We start from the raw sequence: 11,062 nt of genomic DNA on the forward strand, positions 1-11,062 counted from the left end.
AGGCCGCAGGATTTACGCCCGCACTCGGGTGCGGAGGACCATCGGGCAGCTCGAGAGGCGGTGGTCGGACCTCCGCAGGCGCCAGCCCCAGCTGTTACAGCAAATTAGGGGCGAAATAGCTGAGTGTGAGTATTTTAGCTATGAAATTTCGCACTTACAACATAGCATATAGAAACAATAAAATGTGTCTCATGATAAGTGGGTGTCCATGGGTTTAAAAGTCCATAGACTGTTATGTGTGCTTCTTCCTGGTTAACATGCAGTCATGTGGCTTTTTTATGTAATGACATAGCATTGATGATTCTGATGCATACAATGTGCCAGATCTAATATGTGTTACACATTGATAAATGCCAGGGTTGTAATGTTTGAACAAATTACTAACAATCACATAATAATTTAAATGTCACATTTTGGAGTCCATTAACAGTAAGGAGCTACTTTCCAGCATCGTTTGCCATCATTATCACCCTTCCATGTATGTCTTGTTATGGATTAATACATGTGCCCCAATGACCCGACATTGACCATGATTTTTTTTTCTAACACACAGCACGAGCCCGAGCCCGACAGGCACGTGAAGAGGCCGAGGCAGCCCTGGCCGAGGAGGAGGGCCAAGAGCCTGAGGAGGAGGTGGCGGCAAGGGTGGAGGAGGAGCAAGTGGAGGAGGAGGAGGAAATGGTGGAGGAGCAAGTGGAGGAGATGGTGGAGGAGGTGGAGGAGATGGTGGAGGAGGTGGTGGAGGAGGAGGAGGTGCCTGAGGAGGTGGTGGTGGAGGAGGTGGAAGAGGAGTTGGTGGCAGAGGAGGAGGTGTTGGTGGCGGAGGAGGAGGTGGAGGAGGTGGTGGTGGTGGAGGAGGTGGTTGTGGCGGAGGAGGTGGACGAGGTGGTGGTGGTGGAGGAGGTGGTTGTGGCGGAGGAGGTGGACGAGGTGATGGTGGCGGAGGAGCTGGCGGAGGAGGGGGCTGAGGAGGCCACGGTTGCCCCAGAGGTGTCCGAATCCGAGGGGGAGGAGGCGTGTCAGGCCCCGGAGTCCCATCAGATCGGTATGTTTACATAATGCATCATTCATGAAGTAGTTGTACTGGTATTTGTTATGTAGCACTGGTGATTAAAACTTTTGGTACAATCCTATTAATACAGACCCCAAAGTGGGTAGCTACAGATACAGGTACGGGTTAGATGGGGTGTCCAAGGCATCCCTTTCATCCAGGACACCTCTGAATTACACAGGTTTGTGGGATGGCTTGGAGCTCCATTTTGACTGCCACATAACCGTTGTAGTTAAACAGGATCCTGGAGTAAAGGGATGAGTGGATCATTTGTGGATTAAATTCACCTGCTGCAAGCGTTGATTATGACCCATCAAATAGTGGAATCTATATTGTTGGTGAATGTTATTTATAAACTATAGGATGTATGCTATAAATGGAGTATGGCCCGGCCTACCTTGGAATGGAGTCACAAGTTGCCAGTGTCCCAGGAGCCTCCTCTACCTAAACACCCCCTGTAGTTCAGATTGTTTTTTTGCCCTCACAGAATTGTAGGTTGGTTTAGAGTGAATTATGATTTTGAGGATGTGTACTGTGCATTCCTGACATTTGCATAACTCCCATGCCACGAACCATCACTGAACTTAGACTGAGGAGATTGTGACAAGTTCTTATTGACGGAGGCCATGACATGCTTGTCATTGGTTAGTCATGGGTGGGTTGTGACTGAGAAGAAACACTATGACTGTTATGTCTTCTGCAGAGTAAAGGGTAGAGGGAAAAAAACACAGTATGTAGTAAATAAGTTTGTATCTATGTAGATATGTATGTGTCATATCTATTTATCTATGTGTGTCTCTATCTCTCTACATAGATATATATATATATATACACATGTCACCTAGCATTTGTGCAATTTATGTCGCAGTATGTGAAATGTATGCATGAATATCATGACTAATTTTTGCCCCTTTGACATGCCCACAGATGACACCACACCGGCAGATGAGGGGGTTCGTGGGGCCCTCCTGCGGGCGGAGCACCATTTGCGGCTATTACTAGCCGATCTGCAGGACCTGCGAGATCTACTTATCTAATTTATTATTTTATATTTTTTTATTTAAATGTTAATTTTGGATTCTAATAAATGGTTTATGCAAGTTCACAGTTGTTGGTTTTATTTGCACATTAAACAGTATATGTGTAGATTGTTTATAATCTTTTACACAGGGTCTAATACAAACCATTGCACTTAAATTGCTGTAAGGGTTAATGTGTGCAATGCATGTGTTAGGCATGCTTGTAAGGATATATTGGCATCTAATTGATTCCAATTCCAAATAAGCAGTTTTTTATGAGGATAGGTAATTGAATAAGTGGGTCATGTGATGTATTGCAGAAGATACATAATAGTGGGTTGTTTGGCGTAAATACTCCGCTTACGGGCGGTAGCACCGCTTGGCTCCCGTTCGGATGCGGTATTCCCGAGCATACTCTGTAATACTCTGTAATACCGTGCAGAATCAGAGTGTTTCTCCCGCACACGCATGGTTTGTATGTCGTCCGTAAACACGCCCTGTTCTTAAAGAGTGAGTCCGTCCGAATGCGGAGGACACGTGGGCGTTTCTACGGACGATGGCCGCACGCGGCAGAACACCGTGGCGTGCGGACCGCTCCGTAAGAATGCGGGAATATCCGCACCGATCAGAATAAGGGCCCATGTTATGCACTACTAACAAAATCAGTTTTTCAATACAAAAGCTTTGAATGACAATGTAAGATGACAATAGTAGTAATGACACTGTAGACTTGGTAAAGTGTCAGGCTCCATAAACAAAGACTGAGCCTGTGCATCAGTGTCATGTTACTGGGAGGCAGTCTGCAGGAGTCAGTCACATAGTGGGAATTAGGATTTACACTTTCAATCACAAGTGCTTGGAGCTTGAAGACTATAATTCAGCAGACAACAATGCAGCACTTGTAATAATGTAAGGATGAATGGTAGCAGTACTGGAAACTGGCGTGCAACAGTCTGCGTTACAAAATACATTGGGGGTTATTCAGATTCACTCGGAAAGGCACAATCAGTCTCTAATAGACAAAAGCATATGCACTGCAGGTGGGGCAGATTTTACATGTGCAGAGATAGCTAGATTTGGGTGTTTTATTGTTTCTATGCAGGGTAAATACTGGCTGCTTTATTTTTACACTTCAATAGAGATATCAGTTTGAAGTACACCGCTCACCCAAATCTAACTCTCTCTGCACATGTTACATCTGCCCCACCTGCAGTGCATATGGTTTTGTCCATTAGAGAGTGATTGTGCCTTTCCGAGTGAATCAGAATAATCCCCATTGTGCTTTGAAGTCCCAAGATTATAGTTACTGTACAGCAGGGTTGCCTACTTTTAAAGTCTCTTCTCCGGGAGCACTTCGAAGGACGGGGGCAGTTGCAAGTCCCCCTGTCCTCCGCTGCTCTGTGGGGAATAGACGCTGTGCACATAAGGTCCTAAATCCTGTGGTTTTCTGCCACCCTGATACTTATGTCAGTGTCCTCTGCTGATGCCGCCATGTTCTTGTAGCCTGTACTTGTCCTCTGTTGTATTCACCTGTAAGTCACTGTTTTGCATATTTATGTGCTCTGTAATTGTGCGCTGCGGAGCCCTTGTGGTGGCAGATAAATAAAGGGTAATAATATCTCTCTTGCATAAAGTAATATAAATGATAAGATAACATCCACTTTATCGCTTGGTAAGGTTTAATAAATCTAGCCCAAATAAGTTATTGTTACATTTTGTGATAATAAAGTGCCAGGGAATATTTAGGAATTATCATGCTTGTGCTAATTGTCTTGTTGGTGTTTTGATGAAGAATTCGGTATCTTTCTTGGCTTTCCCTATAGACTTCAGACTTTCTTATTTTGCATGAGCCGCCAACTAATTTAACTTTTTCTTTTGGAACATTAACATAAGCCTTGTTGCTAAATATCGTAATATAGGCCCTTATTCAGATCTGATCGCAGTACACATTTGTTCTCAAAATGGGCAAAACATGTATAGAGAGAGTTAGATTTGTGTGAGTTATTTTGTTTCTGTGCAGGGTAAAAACTGGCAGCATTATTTTTACACTGCAGTTTAGATTTCAGTTTCAACACACTCCACCCAAACTTAACTATCTCTGCACATGTTACATCTGCCCCACCTGCAGTGCACATGGTTTTGCCCATTTTGGGAACCAATTTGTACTGCGATCAGATCTGAATAAGGGCCATAGTGCAACACAGGCTCTGTTCTCCTCCATTGTTTAGATAAAGCGAGGGCTGCCTAAGCCAGAGCGTACTTAAGAGGATTACATTTTTTGGGTTGGCAGGAAAGAGTTAATGACTGCTAGTTGCCTAAAGTTAGTTTCAGTTTTGTGGTCAGACTATGGGAGAGCTTAGGGGCGTGAGCTTAGGAGAGGGGTATATAGGCAGGTCCTTACAGGAAATGCTTCCTCTTGGAAAAGTTCTTCAGCCCAGCAGCATGCATGCAGTCACAGCCCAGCAGCATGCAGTCACAGCCCAGCAGCATGCAGTCACAGCCCAGCAGCATGCAGCACAGCCCAGCAGCATGCAGTCACAGCCCAGCAGCTTCTCCTCAAAGCTAAGTGCCTGCCTGTGCAGCTGATATTTATCCCCGTGGCCAAGCAGTGCTGTTATCCAGCGTGTCCCATCCCCAGCACTCAGGCCCCCCTCCCTGCCTGTTTTCTGGATACCACCTTCCCTTCCAGGGATAGTGTGCCTCCTCCCCCCCCCCCCCCCACCTCATTACAGCATGTCCCGTCTCCCCCCAAATCCGCACCCTTTCCGTAGCCCACAGCATGCTGTCCCCCCCCCCCTCTGCCGGATACTACCAGGGCCCGATCCGGGCACCCGGATCCGGCACAGCCACTGCTGCCTCGCGGCGGCGCATCCCCCCGCCCCTTCCCCTTGCCTCCCGCGGGCCCTCTCTTACCGCCCGCCACTTTCCTCCGTCCCCCTACTACGTCCCCGCCGGGCGCCGGCATCCACGTGTGGCTAGCGCCCCTCTACAGCCGGTCAGCACTGGGCTATGACGCGGTGGGCGGCATTTCCGCCCGCGCGTCTATGCCCGACCCCGGCACCTCCGGGCGGGCGATCCAACCCCATCCCACTGCACTCCGCAAATCTCCCACCCGGTGCCAGGTCAGGGGGGGTGCAGCGTTTAATGCCGCCACGCAAGATGGCGGCTCCCGGGTGCACGGTCACCCGCATGTACCCCCATTCCAGGCCCGCCCCCACCCCCATCTGCCGCCATAAAATAAGGGGCCTCATTCAGCCCTGGTTGGGGCCGTGCCGGGCCTGCCGGGTCAGCCATCCAGCACCCCCTTTCACCCCAGCAGCGAATTCCCTGTGGTACAGGCCCCTCCTGGGCCTGGGGTCGGGTATCCCCACCCGTCCTTCCCACAAAGGGGACCGCTTATCTCACCGGTGCCTCCCCCTGCCTCGGCAGGGGTACGAGCACCGGTGACCGCTCCACCACTGCCCGCGGGGTCCAGGGGGTGGCGGACTTTGTGGCCCCCTACCTCGCGCCCTGGCTCCCAGCGGGCTTGGCGCGGGATACCTGGGCCGGGGCCCCTGCGGCTCTGGCTCCCGGATTGCTCAGGCTGGTGTCCGCCCAGTCCCAGTGCTTGCCAATTTTGCCACACCCCTGGGCCATACCCGGCCCAGGGATACGGGCAGGGGGACTGGTCCCAATCCAGCCCGTCCTCCTGGCGGCCTTACCCCTCCCAGCAGCATACGCTCCCGGTGGCCAGGACACCTATTTCGCCCGTCCAATTTCCCGCGCTTCCCCACTCCCACCCCCCTCCCCAGCCCACATGGACATTCAATTCCCACCTGTGACCATGCTATAAAAGGGCAGGGTAGGCCACCGTCGCCCTTGCCACCATTGGGTTAATGGCAACCGACCATCGATGGTGGATGACAGCCGATGGGTGTTACATATCGATGGTCGGCCATTGCCACGTAGACGGAATGCAGTGCGGGCTTCACAGGTGCCTGCTCGGAGCTTCCCTCCGCAGCCAAGGCAAAGGCCGGTACAAAAAACTATTTTATGCTTGACATCGATGGGGGGGAAGCCATCTGGCTCTTCCACATCGTGTCCAAACTAGTTGACATCGGCCATAAACCATCTATGTTTTTCCAAACTTCAAAGACCATCCATGTGGGGCCCCACCAGGCCTTGGCAACGCCCAAAATATTGGTGACAGCCCCATCGGCCGGCCTATACCTCTCTCCTGGAAATAGCTCAGATCGAGGGCGCGTTAGCTTAGCATGAGGGGGTAGCGGGGCCGGCGCTTGCATTTTCAATATTGGTATGGGTTGGTCCTCATGTCAGTGTATAGTGTTGTTGGCCAGCTGTGCCACGCATACATTACTGTGGCAACACCCCCCCCCCTTCATTAGTCGCGCGCATCCCCCGTTTGTGGGAACCTTGTTCGTTACTTTAGCAGGGTTTAACATTTTCTTTTGTTTCCTCCGAGGTGTTACCCAGGATCCGGTGGAGTCTTCTGGATCCCTGCCGTCAGCCGGGTTGGATGCAGTCCCGACGCCCCCCCACCACGTGCTGTCAAGAGAGAAACTGGTTTCCGTGCAGGCTTCACTCACGCATCGGCCAGGGGGAAGCGGAATTCCTCCTCTAGGTATTCAGACAGTGCCAGCTCTTCAAAAAAGGCCCTGGATATTATCCTGGGTTTTTGGTACTGATCCACTTTTGGCGTCGCCGCCGCAAGCATTGCGGCGGCTGCAATATTTAGTGCTGAAACTGCCTGTGTGGGCAGCTACCTGCGCAGCGGCCAGCAGGCTTCCTGACTCTTCCGTTCAGGCAATGGGGACGATGGAAGTCCGCTGCAATTAGGATTTATTTAAGGTAGATAAGATTTGGATGTAGTGCGCCTGTGGCGCTGACCCAAAAACGCTGTTTACCCGCTGGTTTTGGAACAGCTAGTGTTCCGGAATCAGGGGTGTGAAGGACTTTCTTGCATTTTTTACCTCCGTGGGTCCTTATTAATTTCAATTTGGCCCACCTCCCCCTTTCGGGACACACGAGAGGTTTTTATCAAGTTTTCGACTTCACTTGGGTCCATTGTACTAACTTACCTTGTCATACTAATCAATGCAATGTATAATTTCTAACGGTTAGGAACTTTTTCTTTCAGGCTCCCCTTCAATAAGGATAGGGGGTTTTGTTGAGGTATAGTTCAGTTTTAGTTTAGGATAACGGACACTTAGGTAGGTCTTCGCGGGTGGCATGCGGCGGCTCTTAGAGCTCATCTAGTTAATCTCTTAAGAGCCTGGCGGTGGCGGTAGGGCGTCACGGCCCAGCGGTCACTTGTGGCATGAGAGGGCGCTGGGAGGCACTACCCCCGGGAAAGACGGCGGGGTGTCCTGCCTTTGCGGGGGGGCGCTGTGGGCACTTCGTCAGCGGAGTGTCCACACCAGCCAGAGAAGGGGTGGTGAGACTTCCCAGCGTTAGGTTGTGCCTTAGTCGGATGGGGCCGTCTCAGTCGTCCCCATGTTAATATCAGTCAGTTGGGGCGTTTAAGTCGCCGCCATTTTTGATGTGACTAGAGCTGGGCGCCGTGACGCCTTATTGCCAGCCCTTTACGAAGAAGGGTCATACCACATAATAAATATACTATGCCCTTTAAATCTAATTGCTTTGGTGTCCGTGTCTTTATTGTGTCAGTGTGAGTTATTCTTTAGTTAAGCTAGCTTAAAGTGTATGCTAAGGTTCAAGCCAAATAAATGTATAGACGCCTTATGCTGAGATTTCTCTTTGCCTTAAGGAGATAATGAGCTGTCATGCTTCTTTTGCCAAATTGTGTCAGTGACTATTGGCATGACCATTTTTACAGACTTTCTCTCAGCATCCATTGTCCTGTGGCCTGGAGCTCGCCTCTGTTCTTTTGAAAGTGTCTTCAGTATCGCCACAATCCAATTACCTGCATTTACAATCTTTGGCATCCTGTCAAACTTGAAGGTTACTTTAGTAACATATTCTTCTAGTTCTCCTGTACTTCTGTCTTGCAATGAAAGTACCAGCGTAGGGGTTGTTGTGACACACGGCCTCGCGTCACCAGGGGTCACATAATCCTCTCTCACACTGCTACATTGGGTGACACCACCCATAGTGATGCAACTGACAGCAGGAGAAGGCACATGGTGATAGGCCAGTAATACCACTTTTCACCGAAATCAAGATCTGACCAGGTATTTGGAACAACGCTCTAATCCGGGTCAGATCCGGCATTTGTTTTCACTGCGGTACCGACCCGGAATATTCCCGGGCCGGCACTGTTTACACTGCACACGGGTGCAGGGGGCAGCGCTTGGAGATGTCATCATCTCCAAGCACCGGGACCGCTGAATGACGATCTAGGACCGGCGATCGCGCTTGGTGATGTCATCATCTCCAAGCACCGGGACCGCTGAATGACGATCTAGGACCGGAGATCGCCACGGTGGGGAAAGTCCAGTACCAAGGTAAGCTGCTGTGCTACACTCAGCCTCCGTGCACCCCTAGCCACCGTACACAAAGTAAATGGATGCTGCACACAGGCATCCATTCACCTCCTCCCCGGCTTCACTGCTGTCTGCACAGTACAGCAGAAAGCAGCGGAGGCTGTGCCCCCCCCCCCCTCGCTCAACACCTCCATACTGACGGTCAGGAGGTTGGGCTCCCCCATTGGTGGAAACCGGCCCCAGGTTGGATGATACCCGTTTAGACTGTCCCACCACCCAGGTCAGGACATGGGTAGTATTCCCAGTAAAATGGACCCAGTTTTTTTTCATGTACCACATTTATAAGGGGTATATTCTTGACACAATCACCCAGTGCTTCCAGTACAACAAGATGCAAGCCTGTGACCTGAGGGGTGTGGTACAACACCCTGGCAGTCGGGATTCCGACAGTCATTAGCCCGACGTCGACATCCCGACTGCGGGGACTCAGACAGTGGGGGGAGCGCAAAGTAAAGCCCCTTGCGCCTATTTTATTCTCCCACTAAGGTGGTCGTGGACCCCCACGAGGCAGAATCGCCACTGCCCATGTGTCAGGTTTTAGCAGTCGGGATTCCAACGCCGGGGTAATGACTGTCGGAATACCGACTGCCAGTGACTCCTCCGGCACCCGTCCTGAGAGCTGGCAGTGTATCCACTGAGATCCTGTATGCCAGCAACCAGAATCTCTGACCTAGGACTTTGATAACAGCAGGACAGACGTTCAAGATTGGCAGTGACCCGGATAGCACAGCACGTTAACCACAGATGGCAAGAGGTCAGATTCTGTTCTGATTCTTTACTTGTGAAGCAATAGAGAAATGATAAACAGAATCTGCTGTGGGCAACATCACCTCTTTTCAGTTTTTATTTACCCCTTAGTGTTCATTCTAGCACCTTGCATCTTTCAAAACCCAGTGCAGTTCCTCTTCCCTGCCTGGGGCGTCGCTTCTTGTGGCACTAGACAATTATGGTGGCTATGGGGAAATATTATAATTTGTCCATATCATTGATTATACCTATTTAAATAAAGGGTCTGATTCAGACCTTTTTACGTGCTCCCTAGGCAGCAAATAAACACAGCCTAGCGAGCAGGTGTGAATTACCCCCAAAGTTTCATATACAAAATGTATTCCAAGACCATTTAAACTTTGTCATGACCAGATCTTGAAGATAAGATAATTGATTCTAGCTCCGTCTTGCTGTGCGCTGCTTTGCTGCGTACACTCAGATGCTAATTAGCTACATGTTTATCGCTGTCGCATGCACGAATAGACACCTCATTAAAAAAATAAAATAGAAAACGTTAATTATTTGGGATGATTTTGGAGTAAGACAGAAAACCAATATTTACCTTTTCCCATTAATTTCTCCTCTTTCTCAGCCCCCCATCCAAACTGACACAATGCCATCGGTCCCTACACAGCGGTCCTTTTAATCACTCTCCTGTTAGCAATTTGCAGTCAATTATCACAGTGGGAGGCCAATACTCTTCTATGGCTGCAGAAGGAACACCATTGTTGTGGAAAGTGCTGAGACTTCGAGAGCAGGGCATATGGAGATGAGCACACCAAGGGGGCCAGATGGGCCCGGGTCCAACATTGCGGCTCATCCTTATGGGATGTACACAGCAGTTGTCAACCCGCAAATCGATGATGTCAATGGCTGGATCTACTGTACTTCTTTATTTTCAAAAAGATTTCAATAGAGTTTCAAAGCAAATAAAGGCTAAAACAAGATATTAGCACTTTAGCTGGGTGAAGAATGAATGCGACTTTATATTTTATTTCGCGGTTCAAATAAATAATCCTTTATCTGGATTCCTTTCCCTGTCGGTTGGCAAGCGTTAGGTAAGGTGATACGGCTAATAAGAGCGTGTACAATGTGAGATAGATAAACACTATCTAGTTCATCGATTGCTATCTGATTTCACTTACACCTACCATGCCAAGAAATAAAATAGAAATGCTCTTTGAAAGGTTTTTTTTCTGTACCCTAAGATGCTCCCCTCCCCTCCACCACACCATCCACACACCACCATCCACACCCAGTGACAGGAGCCAAAGTGTACATCAGTCATCTGTAGTCACAGAGCCGGAGTGTCTTTTATTGTCTCTTCTTGAAATATTTAAATCCCGTGGCGGTCATTCAGCACGCAACTCTGCAACGTTTGATAGATTAGTGCGAAAAAGAGATCAGGGATAGATTTAAAGGTAATCCCCCATTAGGTATGGAAGCTTCCGAGAGGAGGAAGCTGTAGCATGATCCCACTGGATGAGATGGATCATGTTTGGAGATCAGAAGACCGAGGTGAAGGCAAAGTGATGCGAAGTTCCGATAATACAACCCTTAAGCAAAGTTGCCTACCCTCCTGCATTCTGCAGGAGACTCCCTGACATATCAGCAATCTCCCTCTCTCCCTCATTAGTCTAGCAATCTCCCTCATGTCACCTAGCCCACTTTACACTGTTACATCATAGTTATCTCCCCTCCTGCATGCTGCAGGAGACTCC

At 49.4% G+C, this 11,062-nt stretch overlaps 1 long non-coding RNA gene across 1 annotated transcript; it reads left to right on the forward strand.

Moving 5' to 3' along the window:
- The first annotated feature begins 924 nt into the window (after nt 1-924).
- On the forward strand, nt 925-2,156 carry LOC146079771 (uncharacterized). The gene is made up of 2 exons (XR_014474746.1): nt 925-1,045; nt 1,979-2,156. It is a non-coding gene; the product is annotated as an uncharacterized LOC146079771 (long non-coding RNA).
- Nucleotides 2,157-11,062: the final 8,906 nt, after the last annotated feature.

The sequence above is a fragment of the Crinia signifera genome, chromosome 5, assembly GCF_055691185.1.
Source record: "Crinia signifera chromosome 5, ASM5569118v1, whole genome shotgun sequence".
Taxonomy (NCBI): Eukaryota; Metazoa; Chordata; class Amphibia; order Anura; family Myobatrachidae; genus Crinia; species Crinia signifera.